The 18149-nt window shown below is 37.4% G+C and overlaps 1 protein-coding gene across 2 annotated transcripts in view; it reads left to right on the top strand.

Moving 5' to 3' along the window:
- The first annotated feature begins 1717 nt into the window (after window positions 1-1717).
- LOC129984830 (crossover junction endonuclease MUS81-like) overlaps window positions 1718-18149 on the top strand; it is a 59209-nt gene continuing 42777 nt past the window's right edge. Inside the window, exon 1 of one of the 2 annotated variants that reach the window (XM_056094795.1) lies at window positions 1718-1757. The gene's annotated coding sequence lies outside the window, so the exon portion shown is untranslated. Of the gene's footprint in view, window positions 1758-15399; window positions 15462-18149 lie in introns of those variants that run through there. The other variant, XM_056094793.1, reaches the window with a different exon arrangement.

Genomic DNA, 18149 nt, shown 5'->3' with positions numbered 1-18149 from the left:
GGACTTTGACTTGTGCCCGTTGTGCAGAAGTCGGTCACGACAGTACTGATTGCATTGCTCAAGAGAAGTGTGTGAATTGCAAAGGGAAGCATACTTCTTTCTCTCGGAACTGTTTTGCCTGGAAGCAGGAAAAAGAAATCATTTCAACTAAAGTAAAAAACCGAATATCTTATCAAGAAGCCCGAAAATTAATAAAATCTAAAACTTCTACCGCTGGAAATGATTATGCTTCTGTCGTCAAAAAATTGTCTACCATATCGACCCAATGGGATCTAAATGATCTAAATTCTGGCATTAATTTGAAACAGTCAGACTCTGCAAAATCCAATCCAGTCCAATCAAATAATCTTCTAATACCTTCTCCACGCTCTGTTCCCCCAGTTTGTGAAGTCGTTTCTGCTTCACCTGATTTAACTGGTTTTAAACTTGTTACGCACACGAAAAAGGTGAAAAAGGCTTCTCCTGTTAAAACAAAAAATGTTAACAAGGCTGAAAAAATTTCAAAATTTTATGTCGTATCGCCTCGTGAAAATCCCAAAATAGCTTCTTCACAAAATACTCCAAATGCTTCTAAAAATTTTACTCAGCCAACTGGTCATGAATGTGAAACTTATGTCCCATCCAGTGAAATGCCACAGGACCTTCATGAATTTAAAACAGTTACATATAAGAAAAAATATAAAGAACACAAGCAAAATTCTGAAAATGTATCCAGTTCTAAATTCTGGAAGACTTCACCTCGAGAAGTCTCCCAATCTATGCCAGTCGCAAATTTTAGCTCTTCGACCATTAAATCCAAATTATATGATAAAATAGATGAAGGCACCTCTGTGATTGAAACTATGTCCTCAGATAAACCCAACCAAAACACTGATAGCGAAATAGAATCTGATAATGCAATAATATATAATCCTCATGAAACAATTGATGAAACACCACCTGCTCCGGAACTTTATACCGATTCCACCACAGTGGACAAAACTGTTTTTAAACCAAGTCCTCAAAAAAGTATGGTTCAATGGGTTGACCCAAAAAAATTTTACAGTCAACCTTCAAATACACCTATTCACAAGAAATACTTGAAGAGACATCGAATAAAAAGGTTACAATGATTTTTTTCACTTGTTTCCGTACTTGTTTATTGTACCTGTCTTTTTATCATGAGAGTTGCACTTTTACCTTTTAAATTTCATTAATATTTTAATCTTTTGACATTTTGGGAAAAATTTCCTTTCTGGGATGTAGTTTGCATTTTTAAGACCACTGTTACTATTCATTATTTGTCTTCCATATAATCATATTTCTAATTTTAAATTGTATGACCGAATTGTATTAGACACATTTTTACCATTTGTTTGGCGCAGTATAGCCATTTTTGGCTCTTGCGCCACTAAACCTCAAAATACCATACCATACCAGCTCTCAAGACAATACTCACCTGAAAATAGGATATGAAATTTATCAGCAGCTGTTGTCTGTTTCATGGAAATCCTTCCAATCTTCAGGTGAGCATTTTCAGGGAGCTGCAACTCTCCACTTATCCAGCTCTAAAGAAAATACTCACCTGAAAATAGGATTTGAATGTAATCATCAGCTATTGTCTGTTTCATCGAGATCTTTCCATTCTTTAGGTGAGTATTTCCTGGAAGCTGCAACTCTCCGTTTATCCAGTTTTCAAGATAATACTGACCTGAAAATAGCATTTGAAAGTTATCATCAGTTACTGTTTGTTTCATGGAGATCCTTCAAATCTTCAGGTGAGCATTTTCAAGGAGCTGCAATTCTCCTTTTATGCAGCTTTCAAGAAAATACTCACCTCAAAATTGGAGTTGAAAGTTAGCAGCAGCTGTTGTGTGTTTCTTGGAGTTCCTTCCAATCTTCAGGTGAGCATTTTCTGGGAGCTGAAACTCTCCTTTTGTCCAGCTCTCAAGACAATACTCACCTGAAAATAGGATTGAAAAGTAATCATCAGCTGTGGTCTGTTACATGTCGATCCTGCCAATCTTCAGGTGAGCATTTTCAGTTAGCTGCAACTCTCCTTTTATCCAGCTCTCAAGACAATACTCACCAGAAAATAGGATAAGAATGTTATCAGCAGCACTTGTCTGTTTCATGGAGATTCTTCCAATCTTTAGGTGAGCATTTTCAAGGAGCTGGCACTCTCCTTTTATCCCGCTCTCAAGAAGATCCTAACCTGCAAATGGGATTTGAAAGTTATCTGCAGCTGTTGTCTGTTTCTTGGAGATCCTTCTAATCTTCATGTGAGCATTTTCCGGGAGCTATAACTCTCTCTTTGTCCAGCTCTCAAGACAATATTCGCCTGAAAATAGAATATGAAAGTTATCAGCAGCTGTTGACAGTTTCATCGAGATTCTTCCATACTTTAGGTGAGTATTTTTTACTGGAATCTGTAACTCTCCATTTATCCAACTTTCAAGACGATACTCACCTGAAAATAGGATTTAAAAGTTATCATCAGATTTTGTCTGTATTATGGTGATACTTCCATTCTTCAGGTGATCATTTTCCGGAAGCTGCAACTCTCCATTTATCCAGCTCTCAAGACAATACTTACCTGAAAATAGCATTTGAAAGTCATCCGCAGCTGTTCTCTGTTTCATGGAGATGCTTCCAATCTTTAGGTGAGCATTTTCAAGGAGTTGTAACTCTCTCATTGTCCAGCTCTCAAGAAAATACTCACCTAAAAATTAGATTTTAAAGTGATTAGAAGCTGTTGTCTGTATCTTGGAGATCATTCCAATCTTCAGGTGAGCATTTTACGGGAGCTGCAACTCTCCTTTTATCCAGCTCTCAAGACAATAGTCACCTGAAAATAGGATTTGAAAGTTATTAGCAGCTGTTGTCTGTTTCATGGACATCCTTCCAATCTCCAGGTCAGCATTTTCAAGCAGCTGCAACTCTCCTATTATCCAGTTCTCAAGAAAATACTCACCTGAAAATAGGATTTGAAAATTACCAGCATCTGTTGTCAGTTTTTTGGAGTTCCTTCCAATCTTGAAGTGAGAATTTTCAGGGAGCTGCAACTTTCCGCTTATCCAGCTCTCAAGATAATATTCACCTGAAAATAGGATTTGAATGTAATTAGCAGCTGTTGTCTGTTTCATGGAGATCCTTCCAATTTATAGTTGAACATTTTCAATTAATTGCAACTCACCTTTTATCCAGCTGTCAAGAAAATACTCACCTCAAAATAGGATTTGAAAATTATCAGCAGCTGTTGTCTGTTTCTTGGCGATACTTCCAGTCTTCAGGTGAGCATTTACAGTGAGCTGCAACTCTCCTTTTATATAGCTCTCATGACAATATTCACCTCAAAGTAGAATATGAAATTTATCAGCAGCTGTTGTCTGTTTCATCGAGATGCTTCCATTCTTTAATTGAGTATTTTCTGAAAGCTGCAACTCTCCTTTTATCCAGCTTTCAAGAAAATACTCACCTGAAAATAGTATTTGAAAGTTAGCAGCAGCTGTTGTCTGTTTCTTGGAGTTCCTTCCAATCTTCAGGTGAGCATTTTCTGGGAGCTGAAACTCTCATTTTGTCCAGCTCTCAAGACAATACTCAACTGAAAATAGGATTTAAAAATAATCATCAGCTGTGGCCTGTTACATGTCGAACCTGCCAATCTTCAGGTGAGCATTTTCAGGGAGCTGCAACTCTCCTTTTATCCAGCTCTCAAGACAATACTGACCAGAAAATAGGACATGAAAGTTATCAGCAGCAGTTGTCTGTTACATGGAGATCCTTCCAATCTTCAGGTGAGCATTTTCAGGGAGCTGCAGTACTTATTTTATGCAGCTCTCAAGACAATACTCACCAGAAAATAGGTATGAAAGTTATCAGCAGCTGTTGTCTATTTCATGGAGATCCTTACAATCTTCAGTTCAGCATTTTCAAGGAGCTGATACTCACTTTTTTTCCAGCTGTCAAGAAAATACTCACTTGAAAATAGGATTTGAAAATTATCAGTAGCTGTTGTCTGTTCCTTTGCGATCCTTCCAATCTTCAGGTGAGCATATTTCGGGAGCTGCAACTCTCCTTTTGTCCAGCTCTCAATACAATACTCACCTGAAAATAGGATTTGAAAGTAATCATCAGCTGTGGTCTGTTTCATGAAGATCGTTCCAATCTTCAGGTGAGCATTTTCAGGTAGCTGCAGTACATATTTTATCCAGCTCTCAAGACAATACTCACCAGAAAATAGGACTTGAATGTAATCCGCAGCTGTTGTCTGTTTCATGGAGATCCTTCCAATCTTCAGGTGAGCATTTTCAGGTAGCTGCAGTACATATTTTATCCAGCTCTCAAGACAGTACTCACCAGAAAATGGAATGTGAAAGTTTTGAGCAGTTATTGTCTGTTTCATGGAGAATATTCCAATCTTAATGTGAGCATTTTCAGAAAGCTGCAGTGCATATTTTATCCGGCTCTCAAGACAATACTCACCAGAAAATAGGATTTGAATGTAATCAGCAGCTATTGACTGTTTCATGGAGATCCTTCCAAGCTTGAGTTGAGCATTTTCAAGGAGCTGCAACTCACCTTTTATCCAGCTGTCAAGAAAATACTCACCTCAAAATAGGATTTGAAAATTATCAGCAGCGGTTTTCTGTTTCTTGGCGATCCTTCCAATCTTAAGGTGAGTATTTTCCGGGATCTGTAACTCTTCTTTTTGTCCCGCTCTGAAGACAATACTCACCTGAAAATAGGATTTGAATGTAATCATCAGCTATTGTCTGTTTCATCGAGATCTTTCCATTCTTTAGGTGAGTATTTCCTGGAAGCTGCAACTCTCCGTTTATCGAGTTTTCAAGATAATACTGACCTGAAAATAGCATTTGAAAGTTATCATCAGTTATTGTTTGTTTCATGGAGATCCTTCAAATCTTCAGGTGAGCATTTTCAAGGAGCTGCAATTCTCCTTTTATGCAGCTTTCAAGAAAATACTCACCTCAAAATTGGAGTTGAAAGTTAGCAGCAGCTGTTGTGTGTTTCTTGGAGTTCCTTCCAATCTTCAGGTGAGCATTTTCTGGGAGCTGAAACTCTCCTTTTGTCCAGCTCTCAATACAATACTCACCGTAAAATAGGATTTGAAAGTAATCATCTCTTGTGGTCTGTTTCATGCGGATCCTTCCAATCTTCAGGTGAGCATTTTCAGGTAGCTGCAGTACATATTTTATCCAGCTCTCAAGACAATACTCACCAGAAAATAGGACTTGAATGTAATCAGCAGCTGTTGTCTGTTTCATGGAGATCCTTCCAATCTTCAGGTGAGCATTTTCAGGTAGCTGCAGTACATATTTTATCCAGCTCTCAAGACAATACTCACCAGAAAATATTATTTGAATGTAATCAGCAGCTATTGACTGTTTCATGGAGATCCTTCCAATCTTCAGTTGAGCATTTTCAAGGAGCTGCAACTCACCTTTTATCCAGCTGTCAAGAAAATACTCACCTGCAGCGGTTGTCTGTTTCTTGGCCATCCTTCCAATCTTCAGGTGAGCATTTTCCGGGAGCTGTAAATCTTCTTTTGTCCAGCTCCCGAGACAATGCTCACCTGAAAATAGGATTTGAATGTAATCAGCAGCTATTGACTGTTTCATGGAGATCCTTCCAATCTTCAGTTGAGCATTTTCAAGGAGCTGCAACTCACCTTTTATCCAGCTGTCAAGAAAATACTCACCTGCAGCGGTTGTCTGTTTCTTGGCCATCCTTCCAATCTTCAGGTGAGCATTTTCCGGGAGCTGTAAATCTTCTTTTGTCCAGCTCCCGAGACAATGCTCACCTGAAAATTGGATTTGAAAGTTATCATCAGCTATTGTCTGTTTCATGCATATTCTTCCAATCTTCAGGTGAGCATTTTCAGGGAGCTGCAACTCTTCTTTTATCTAGCTTTCAAGACAATATTCGCCTCAAAGTAGAATATGAAAGTTATCAGCAGCTGTTGTCTGTTTCATGGAGATCCTTCCATTCTTTAGGGGAGTATTTTCTGGAAGCTGCAACTCTCCTTTTATCCAGCTCTCAAGACAATACTCACCTGAAAATTGGATTTGAAAGTTAGCAGCCGCTGTTGTCTATTTCTTCGAGTTCCTTCCAATCTTCAGGTGAGCATTTTCTGGAAGTTGCAACTCTCCTGTTATCTAGCTGTCAAGAGGATACTCACCTGAAAATAAGATATGATAGTTATCAGCAACTCTCGTCTGTTTCATGGAGATCCTACCAATCTTCAGGTGAGCATTTTCAGGGAGTTTTAACACTCCTTTTATTCTGCTCTAAAAAATACCCACTTGAAAATCGGATTTGAAAGTTATCATCAGCTATTGTCTGTTTCATGCAGATCCTTCCAATCTTCAGGTGAGTAGTTTACGGGAGCTGCAACTCTCCTTTTATAAAGCTCTCTAGAAAATACTCACCTTAAAATTGGATTTGAAAGTTAGCAGCAGCTGTTGTCTGTTTCATTGGGTTCCTTCTCATCTGCAGGTGAGCATTTTCCGGGAGCTGAAACTCTCCTTTTATCCATCTCTCAAGACAATACTTACCTGAAAATAGGATTTAAAAGTAAGCATCAGCTAATGTCTGTTTCATGGAGATCCTTCCTATATTCAGGTGAGCATTTTCAGGGAGCTTCAACTCTCTTTTTATCCAGCTTTCAAGACAATACTCGCCTGAAAATAGGATTTGAAAGTTATCAGCAGCTGTTGTAAAATCATAAAGAGGAAAAAAATTCCATAAAAATATTTTAAAACATGAGGCTTGCCATATTAAAGCAATATAAAAAAATGACATAAAATTGTAACAGTATGAAAATTATATTCAATATATAATATAAATTTAAATATAAGAAGTTATTTATCTTACCACTAAAAACAGTACCAGTTATGGTAATAAAAGACATTCAGAAAAAGTAATAAGAACTAAGAGATATTAATGCTGTTAATCATATTGAAGAAGTACTTGATAGAACCACTTCTATTCCAATTGTAAAATTTAGATACAGCAGTTCTAATATGGTAGCTTCTGAAACTAGAAATCCCCAACACACACAATAATTTTATTATTTTATAAAAGAATATTGTTTGTAAAATTAAATTTTTAAAACAATATTCTTTCAATTATCTTTACACATTGGTTTTAATGAAAGGAAATAAGAAGGAATATTTTTATAAGTGATTATAAGTTTTTAAAATATAAAAAAATATTTTTATAATTTTTTTTATTAAACCTCTTTTGCAGATATTTCCAGCCTTCAGATGAGTATTACCAGACAGTTGAAATTTATACTTTGACCCAACTGTCAAGATAATACTCCTCTGAAAACAGGATTTGAAAATTAGCAGCAACTGCTATTTATTTCTTGGAGATTCTTCCTATCTTCAGGTGAGCATTGTCAAGGAGCTGCAACTTTCATTTTATCCAACTCTCAAGACAATACTCGCCAGAAAATAGGGTATGAAAGTTATCAGCAGCTGTTGTCTGTTTTATGGATATCCTTCTAATATTCAGGTGAGAATTTTTAGGCAGCTGGAACTCTCCTTTTATCCAGCTTTAAAGACAATACTTGATTGAAAATAGGACTTGAAAGTTATCAGCAGCTATTGTCTGTTTCATGCAGATCCTTCCAATCTTCAGGTGAGCATTATCTGAAATCTGCATCTTTCCTTTTATCCAGCTCTCAAGACAATACTCACCTGAAAATAGGATATGAAATTTATCAGCAGCTGTTGTCTGTTTCATGGAAATCCTTCCAATCTTCAGGTGAGCATTTTCAGGAAGCTGCAACTCTCCACTTATCCAGCTCTCAAGAAAATACTCACCTGAAAATAGGATTTGAATGTAATCAGCAGCTGTTGTCTGTTTCATGGAGATCCTTACAATCGTCAGGTGAGCATTTTCAAGGAGCTGGCACTCTCCTTTTATCCCGCTCTCAAGAAGATCCTAACCTGCAAATGGGATTTGAAAGTTATCTGCAGCTGTTGTCTGTTTCTTGGAGATTCTTCTAATCTTCATGTGAGCATTTTCCGGGAGCTATAACTCTCTCTTTCTCCAGCTCTCAAGACAATATTCGCCTGAAAATAGAATATGAAAGTTATCAGCAGCTGTTGACAGTTTCATCGAGATTCTTCCATACTTTAGGTGAGTATTTTTTACTGGAATCTGTAACTCTCCATTTATCCAACTTTCAAGACAATATTCACCTAAAAATAGGATTTGAATGTAATTAGCAGCTGTTGTCTGTTTCATGGAGATCCTTCCAATCTATAGTTGAACATTTTCAATTAATTGCAACTCACCTTTTATCCAGCTGTCAAGAAAATACTCACCTCAAAATAGGATTTGAAAATTATCAGCAGCTGTTGTCTGTTTCTTGGCGATACTTCCAGTCTTCAGGTGAGCATTTACAGTGAGCTTCAACTCTCCTTTTATATAGCTCTCATGACAATATTCACCTCAAAGTAGAATATGAAATTTATCAGCAGCTGTTGTCTGTTTCATCGAGATGCTTCCATTCTTTATGTGAGTATTTTCTGAAAGCTGCAACTCTCCTTTTGTCCAGCTTTCAAGAAAATACTCACCTGAAAATAGTATTTGAAAGTTAGCAGCAGCTGTTGTCTGTTTCTTGGAGTTCCTTCCAATCTTCAGGTGAGCATTTTCTGGGAGCTGAAACTCTCATTTTGTCCAGCTCTCAAGACAATACTCAACTGAAAATAGGATTTAAAAATAATCATCAGCTGTGGTCTGTTACATGTCGAACCTGCCAATCTTCAGGTGAGCATTTTCAGGGAGCTGCAACTCTCCTTTTATCCAGCTCTCAAGACAATACTGACCAGAAAATAGGACATGAAAGTTATCAGCAGCAGTTGTCTGTTACATGGAGATCCTTCCAATCTTCAGGTGAGCATTTTCAGGGAGCTGCAGTACTTATTTTATGCAGCTCTCAAGACAATAATCACCAGAAAATAGGTATGAAAGTTATCAGCAGCTATTGTCTATTTCATGGAGATCTTTACAATCTTCAGTTCAGCATTTTCAAGGAGCTGATACTCACTTTTTTTCCAGCTGTCAAGAAAATACTCACTTGAAAATAGGATTTGAAAATTATCAGTAGCTGTTGTCTGTTCCTTTGCGATCCTTCCAATCTTCAGGTGAGCATATTTCGGGAGCTGCAACTCTCCTTTTGTCCAGCTCTCAATACAATACTCACCTGAAAATAGGATTTGAAAGTAACCATCAGCTGTGGTCTGTTTCATGAAGATCGTTCCAATCTTCAGGTGAGCATTTTCAGGTAGCTGCAGTACATATTTTATCCAGCTCTCAAGACAATACTCACCAGAAAATAGGACTTGAATGTAATCAACAGCTGTTGTCTGTTTCATGGAGATCCTTCCAATCTTCAGGTGAGCATTTTCAGGTAGCTGCAGTACATATTTTATCCAGCTCTCAAGACAGTACTCACCAGAAAATGGAATGTGAAAGTTTTGAGCAGTTATTGTCTGTTTCATGGAGAATATTCCAATCTTCATGTGAGCATTTTCAGAAAGCTGCAGTGCATATTTTATCCGGCTCTCAAGACAATACTCACCAGAAAATAGGATTTGAATGTAATCATCAGCTATTGTCTGTTTAATCGAGATCTTTCCATTCTTTAGGTGAGTATTTCCTGGAAGCTGCAACTCTCCGTTTATCCAGTTTTCAAGATAATACTGACCTGAAAATAGCATTTGAAAGTTATCATCAGTTATTGTTTGTTTCATGGAGATCCTTCAAATCTTCAGGTGAGCATTTTCAAGGAGCTGCAATTCTCCTTTTATGCAGCTTTCAAGAAAATACTCACCTCAAAATTGGAGTTGAAAGTTAGCAGCAGCTGTTGTGTGTTTCTTGGAGTTCCTTCCAATCTTCAGGTGAGCATTTTCTGGGAGCTGAAACTCTCCTTTTGTCCAGCTCTCAAGACAATACTCACCTGAAAATAGGATTGAAAAGTAATCATCAGCTGTGGTCATTTACATGTCGATCCTGCCAATCTTCAGGTGAGCATTTTCAGTTAGCTGCAACTCTCCTTTTATCCAGCTCTCAAGACAATACTCATCAGAAAATAGGATAAGAAAGTTATCAGCAGCACTTGTCTGTTTCATGGAGATTCTTCCAATCTTTAGGTGAGCATTTTCAGGGAGCTGCAGTACTTATTTTATCCAACTCTCGAGACAATACTCACCTGAAAATAGAATTTGATTGTAATCAGGATCTGTTGTCTATTTCATGGAGATCCTTACAATCTTCAGTTCAACATTTTCAAGGAGCTGCAACTCACTTTTTTTCCAACTGTCAAGAAACTATTCACCTGAAAATAGGATTTGAATGTAATCAGCATCTTTTCTCTGTTTCATGGAGATCCTTACAATCGTCAGGTGAGAATTTTCAAGGAGCTGGCACCCTCCTTTTATCCCGCTCTCAAGAAGATACTCATCTGCAAATGGGATTTGAAAGTTATCTGCAGCTGTTATCTGTTTCTTGGAGATCCTTCTAATCTTCATGAGAGTATTTTCCAGAAGCTGCAACTCTCCATTTATCCAGCTCTCAAGACAATACTCACTGAAAATAGCATTTGAAAGTCATCAGCTGCTTTTGTCTGTTTCATGGAGATGCTTCCAATCTTCAGGTGAGCATTTTCCGGGAGCTGCAACTCTCCCTTTGTCCAACTGTCAAGACATTAGTCACCTGAAAATAGGATTTGAATGTAATCAGCAGCTGTTGTCTGTTTCATGGACATCCTTCCAATCTCCAGGTCAGCATTTTCAAGGAGCTGCAACTCTCCTATTATCCAGTTCTCAAGAAAATACTCACCTGAAAATAGGATTTGAAAGTTACCAGCATCTGTTGTCTTTTTCTTGGAGTTCCTTCCAATCTTCAGGTGAGCATTTTCAGGGAGCTGCAACTTTCCGCTTATCCAGTTCTCAAGACAATATTCACCTGAAAATAGGATTTGAATGTAATCAGCTGCTGTTGTGTATTTCATGGAGATCCTTCCAATCTTCAGTTGAGCATTTTCAATTAGCTGCAACTCACCTTTTATCCAGCTGTCAAGAAAATACTCACCTGAATATATTATTTGAAAATTATCAGCAGCTGTTGGCGATCCTTCCAATCTTCAGGTGAGCATTTTCCGGGAAAAGCAACTCTTCTTTTGTCCATCTCTCAATTCAATACTCACCTGAAAATACGATTTGAAAGTCATCACCAGCTGTGGTCTGATTCATGCCGATCCTTCCAATCTTCAGGTGAGCATTTTCAGGTGGCTGCAACTCTCCTTTTATCCAGCTCTCAAGACAATACTTACCAGAAAATAGGATTTGAAAGTTTTCGGCAGTTGTTGTCTGTTTCATCGAGATCCTTCCATTCTTTAGGTGAGTATTTTCTGGAAGCTGCAACTCTCCTTTTATCCAGTTTTGAAGATAATACTCACCTGAAAATAGCATTTGAAAGTTATCATCAGCTATTGTTTGTTTCATGGAGATCCTTACAATCATCAGGTGAGCATTTTCAATTAGCTGCAATTCTCCTTTTATCCAGCTCTCAAGACAATACTCACCAGAAAATAGGATAAGAATGTTATCAGCAGCAGTTGTCTGTTTCATGGAGATCCTTCCAATCTTCGGGTGAGCATTTTTAGGCAGCTGTAGTACTTATTTTATCCAGCTCTCAAGACAATACTCACCTGAAAATAGAATTTGATTGTAATCAGCAGCTGTTGTCTATTTCATGGAGATCCTTACAATCCTCAAATCAGCATTTTCAAGGAGCTGCAACTTACTTTTTTTCCAGCTGTCAAGAAAATACTGAATTGAAAATAGGATTTTAAAATTATCAGTAGCTGTTCTCTGTTTCTTTGCGATCCCTCCAATCTTCAGGTGAGCATTTTTCGGGAGCTGCAACTCTTCTTTTGTCCAGCTCTCAATACAATACTCACCTGAAAACAGGATTTGAAAGTAATCATCAGCTTTGGTCTGTTTCATGCCGATCCTTCCAATCTTCAGGTGAGCATTTTCAGGGAGCTGTAGTGCATATTTTATCCAACTGTCAAGAAAATACTCACCTGAAAATAGGATTTGAATGTAATCAGCAGCTGTTGTCTGTTTTATGGAGATCCTTAAAATCGTCAGGTGAGCATTTTCAAGGAGCTGGAACTCTCTTTTTATCGAGCTCTCAAGAAGATACTCATCTGCAAATGGGATTTGAAAGTTATCTGCAGCTGTTGTCTGTTTCTTGGAGATCCTTCTAATCTTCATGTGAGCATTTTCCGGGAGCTGTAACTCTCTTTTCTTCCAGCTCTCAAGAAATATTCGCCTGGAAATAGAATATGAAAGTTATCAGCAGCTGTTGTCTGTTTCATCTAGATTCTTCCATTCTTTAGGTGAGTATTTTTTACTGGAATCCTTAACTCTCCATTTATCCAACTTTCAAGAGAATACTCACATGAAAATAGGATTTAAAAGTTATCGTCAGATTTTGTCTGTATTATGGTGATACTTCCCTTCTTCGCTTGAGAATTTCCCGGAAGCTGCAACTCTCCATTTATCCAGCTCTCAAGACAATACTCACCTGAAAATAGCATTTGAAATTTATCAGCAGCTGTTGTCTGTTTCATGGAGATGCTTCCAATCTTCAGGTGAGCATTTTCCGGGAGCTGCAACTCTCCCTTTGTCCAACTGTCAAGACAATACTCACCTAAAAATAGAATTTGAAAGTAATCATCAGCTGTTGAGTTTTTCATGCAGATTCTTCCAATCTTCGGGGGAGTATTTTCAGGGAGCTGCAATACATCTTTTATCCCGCTCTCAAGACAATAGTCACCTGAAAATAGGATTTGAATGTAATCAGCAGCTGTTGTCTGTTTCATGGAGATACTTCCAATTTTCAGTTGAGCATTTTCAATTAGCTGCAACTGACCTTTTATTCAGCTGTCAAGAAAATACTTACCTGAATATAGGATTTGAAAATTATAAGCAGCTGTTGTTTATTTTCTTGCGATCCTTCCAATCTTCAGGTGAGAATTTTCCGGGAAAAGCAACTCTCCGTTTGTCCATCTCTCAATACAAAACCTACCTGAAAATAGGATTTGAAAGTTTTTTTCAGTTTTGTCTGTTTCATGGAGATCACTCCAATCTTCAGGTGAGCATTTTCAGGGAGCTGCAGTACATATTTTATCCAGCTCTCAAGACAATACTCACCTGAAAATAGGATTTGAATGTAATGAGCAACTGTTGACTATTTCATGGAGATCCTTCCAATCTTCAATTGAGCATTTGCAAGGAGCTGCAACTCACCTTTTATACAACTGTCAAGAAAATACTCACCTCAAAACAGGATTTGAAAATTATCAGCAGCTATTTTTTGTTTCAAGGAGATCCTTCCAATCGTCAGGTGAGCATTTTCAAGGAGCTGCAATTCTCCTTTTACCTAGCTCTCAAGACAATATTCCCCTCAAGAATATAAAAGTTATCAGCAGCTGTTGTCTGTTTCATCGAGATCCTTCCATTCTTTAGGTGAGTATTTTCTGGAAGCTGCAACTCTCCTTTTATCCAGTTTTCAAGATAATACTCACCTGAAAATAGCATTTGAAAGTTATCATCAGCTATTTTTTGTTTCATGGAGATCCTTCCAATCGTCAGGTGGGCATTTTCAAGGAGCTGCAATTCTCCTTTTATCCAGCTCTCAAGAAAATACTCACCTGAAAATTGGATTTGAAAGTTAGCAGCAGCTGTTGTCTGTTTCTTGGAGTTCCTGCCAATCTTCAGGTGAGCATTTTCTGGGAGCTGAAACTCTCCTTTTGTCCAGCTCTCAAGACAATGTTCACCTGAAAATAGGATTTAAAAGTAAGCATCAGCTAATGTCTGTTTCATGGAGATCCTTCCTATATTCAGGTGAGCATTTTCAGGGAGCTTCAACTCTCTTTTTATCCAGCTTTCAAGACAATACTCGCCTGAAAATAGGATTTGAAAGTTATCAGCAGCTGTTGTAAAATCATAAAGAGGAAAAAAATTCCATAAAAATATTTTAAAACATGAGGCTTGCCATATTAAAGCAATATAAAAAAATGACATAAAATTGTAACAGTATGAAAATTATATTCAATATATAATATAAATTTAAATATAAGAAGTTATTTATCTTACCACTAAAAACAGTACCAGTTATGGTAATAAAAGACATTCAGAAAAAGTAATAAGAACTAAGAGATATTAATGCTGTTAATCATATTGAAGAAGTACTTGATAGAACCACTTCTATTCCAATTGTAAAATTTAGATACAGCAGTTCTAATATGGTAGCTTCTGAAACTAGAAATCCCCAACACACACAATAATTTTATTATTTTATAAAAGAATATTGTTTGTAAAATTAAATTTTTAAAACAATATTCTTTCAATTATCTTTACACATTGGTTTTAATGAAAGGAAATAAGAAGGAATATTTTTATAAGTGATTATAAGTTTTTAAAATATAAAAAAATATTTTTATAATTTTTTTTATTAAACCTCTTTTGCAGATATTTCCAGCCTTCAGATGAGTATTACCAGACAGTTGAAATTTATACTTTGACCCAACTGTCAAGATAATACTCCTCTGAAAACAGGATTTGAAAATTAGCAGCAACTGCTATTTATTTCTTGGAGATTCTTCCTATCTTCAGGTGAGCATTGTCAAGGAGCTGCAACTTTCATTTTATCCAACTCTCAAGACAATACTCGCCAGAAAATAGGGTATGAAAGTTATCAGCAGCTGTTGTCTGTTTTATGGATATCCTTCTAATATTCAGGTGAGAATTTTTAGGCAGCTGGAACTCTCCTTTTATCCAGCTTTAAAGACAATACTTGATTGAAAATAGGACTTGAAAGTTATCAGCAGCTATTGTCTGTTTCATGCAGATCCTTCCAATCTTCAGGTGAGCATTATCTGAAATCTGCATCTTTCCTTTTATCCAGCTCTCAAGACAATACTCACCTGAAAATAGGATATGAAATTTATCAGCAGCTGTTGTCTGTTTCATGGAAATCCTTCCAATCTTCAGGTGAGCATTTTCAGGAAGCTGCAACTCTCCACTTATCCAGCTCTCAAGAAAATACTCACCTGAAAATAGGATTTGAATGTAATCAGCAGCTGTTGTCTGTTTCATGGAGATCCTTACAATCGTCAGGTGAGCATTTTCAAGGAGCTGGCACTCTCCTTTTATCCCGCTCTCAAGAAGATCCTAACCTGCAAATGGGATTTGAAAGTTATCTGCAGCTGTTGTCTGTTTCTTGGAGATTCTTCTAATCTTCATGTGAGCATTTTCCGGGAGCTATAACTCTCTCTTTCTCCAGCTCTCAAGACAATATTCGCCTGAAAATAGAATATGAAAGTTATCAGCAGCTGTTGACAGTTTCATCGAGATTCTTCCATACTTTAGGTGAGTATTTTTTACTGGAATCTGTAACTCTCCATTTATCCAACTTTCAAGACAATATTCACCTAAAAATAGGATTTGAATGTAATTAGCAGCTGTTGTCTGTTTCATGGAGATCCTTCCAATCTATAGTTGAACATTTTCAATTAATTGCAACTCACCTTTTATCCAGCTGTCAAGAAAATACTCACCTCAAAATAGGATTTGAAAATTATCAGCAGCTGTTGTCTGTTTCTTGGCGATACTTCCAGTCTTCAGGTGAGCATTTACAGTGAGCTTCAACTCTCCTTTTATATAGCTCTCATGACAATATTCACCTCAAAGTAGAATATGAAATTTATCAGCAGCTGTTGTCTGTTTCATCGAGATGCTTCCATTCTTTATGTGAGTATTTTCTGAAAGCTGCAACTCTCCTTTTGTCCAGCTTTCAAGAAAATACTCACCTGAAAATAGTATTTGAAAGTTAGCAGCAGCTGTTGTCTGTTTCTTGGAGTTCCTTCCAATCTTCAGGTGAGCATTTTCTGGGAGCTGAAACTCTCATTTTGTCCAGCTCTCAAGACAATACTCAACTGAAAATAGGATTTAAAAATAATCATCAGCTGTGGTCTGTTACATGTCGAACCTGCCAATCTTCAGGTGAGCATTTTCAGGGAGCTGCAACTCTCCTTTTATCCAGCTCTCAAGACAATACTGACCAGAAAATAGGACATGAAAGTTATCAGCAGCAGTTGTCTGTTACATGGAGATCCTTCCAATCTTCAGGTGAGCATTTTCAGGGAGCTGCAGTACTTATTTTATGCAGCTCTCAAGACAATAATCACCAGAAAATAGGTATGAAAGTTATCAGCAGCTATTGTCTATTTCATGGAGATCTTTACAATCTTCAGTTCAGCATTTTCAAGGAGCTGATACTCACTTTTTTTCCAGCTGTCAAGAAAATACTCACTTGAAAATAGGATTTGAAAATTATCAGTAGCTGTTGTCTGTTCCTTTGCGATCCTTCCAATCTTCAGGTGAGCATATTTCGGGAGCTGCAACTCTCCTTTTGTCCAGCTCTCAATACAATACTCACCTGAAAATAGGATTTGAAAGTAACCATCAGCTGTGGTCTGTTTCATGAAGATCGTTCCAATCTTCAGGTGAGCATTTTCAGGTAGCTGCAGTACATATTTTATCCAGCTCTCAAGACAATACTCACCAGAAAATAGGACTTGAATGTAATCAACAGCTGTTGTCTGTTTCATGGAGATCCTTCCAATCTTCAGGTGAGCATTTTCAGGTAGCTGCAGTACATATTTTATCCAGCTCTCAAGACAGTACTCACCAGAAAATGGAATGTGAAAGTTTTGAGCAGTTATTGTCTGTTTCATGGAGAATATTCCAATCTTCATGTGAGCATTTTCAGAAAGCTGCAGTGCATATTTTATCCGGCTCTCAAGACAATACTCACCAGAAAATAGGATTTGAATGTAATCATCAGCTATTGTCTGTTTAATCGAGATCTTTCCATTCTTTAGGTGAGTATTTCCTGGAAGCTGCAACTCTCCGTTTATCCAGTTTTCAAGATAATACTGACCTGAAAATAGCATTTGAAAGTTATCATCAGTTATTGTTTGTTTCATGGAGATCCTTCAAATCTTCAGGTGAGCATTTTCAAGGAGCTGCAATTCTCCTTTTATGCAGCTTTCAAGAAAATACTCACCTCAAAATTGGAGTTGAAAGTTAGCAGCAGCTGTTGTGTGTTTCTTGGAGTTCCTTCCAATCTTCAGGTGAGCATTTTCTGGGAGCTGAAACTCTCCTTTTGTCCAGCTCTCAAGACAATACTCACCTGAAAATAGGATTGAAAAGTAATCATCAGCTGTGGTCATTTACATGTCGATCCTGCCAATCTTCAGGTGAGCATTTTCAGTTAGCTGCAACTCTCCTTTTATCCAGCTCTCAAGACAATACTCATCAGAAAATAGGATAAGAAAGTTATCAGCAGCACTTGTCTGTTTCATGGAGATTCTTCCAATCTTTAGGTGAGCATTTTCAGGGAGCTGCAGTACTTATTTTATCCAACTCTCGAGACAATACTCACCTGAAAATAGAATTTGATTGTAATCAGGATCTGTTGTCTATTTCATGGAGATCCTTACAATCTTCAGTTCAACATTTTCAAGGAGCTGCAACTCACTTTTTTTCCAACTGTCAAGAAACTATTCACCTGAAAATAGGATTTGAATGTAATCAGCATCTTTTCTCTGTTTCATGGAGATCCTTACAATCGTCAGGTGAGAATTTTCAAGGAGCTGGCACCCTCCTTTTATCCCGCTCTCAAGAAGATACTCATCTGCAAATGGGATTTGAAAGTTATCTGCAGCTGTTATCTGTTTCTTGGAGATCCTTCTAATCTTCATGAGAGTATTTTCCAGAAGCTGCAACTCTCCATTTATCCAGCTCTCAAGACAATACTCACTGAAAATAGCATTTGAAAGTCATCAGCTGCTTTTGTCTGTTTCATGGAGATGCTTCCAATCTTCAGGTGAGCATTTTCCGGGAGCTGCAACTCTCCCTTTGTCCAACTGTCAAGACATTAGTCACCTGAAAATAGGATTTGAATGTAATCAGCAGCTGTTGTCTGTTTCATGGACATCCTTCCAATCTCCAGGTCAGCATTTTCAAGGAGCTGCAACTCTCCTATTATCCAGT

This window comes from Argiope bruennichi, chromosome 9 (assembly GCF_947563725.1).
Source record: "Argiope bruennichi chromosome 9, qqArgBrue1.1, whole genome shotgun sequence".
NCBI classification, from domain to species: Eukaryota; Metazoa; Arthropoda; class Arachnida; order Araneae; family Araneidae; genus Argiope; species Argiope bruennichi.
The sequence above is the reverse complement of the archived record's forward strand: the minus strand, read 5'-3'. Positions and strand labels throughout refer to the sequence as shown.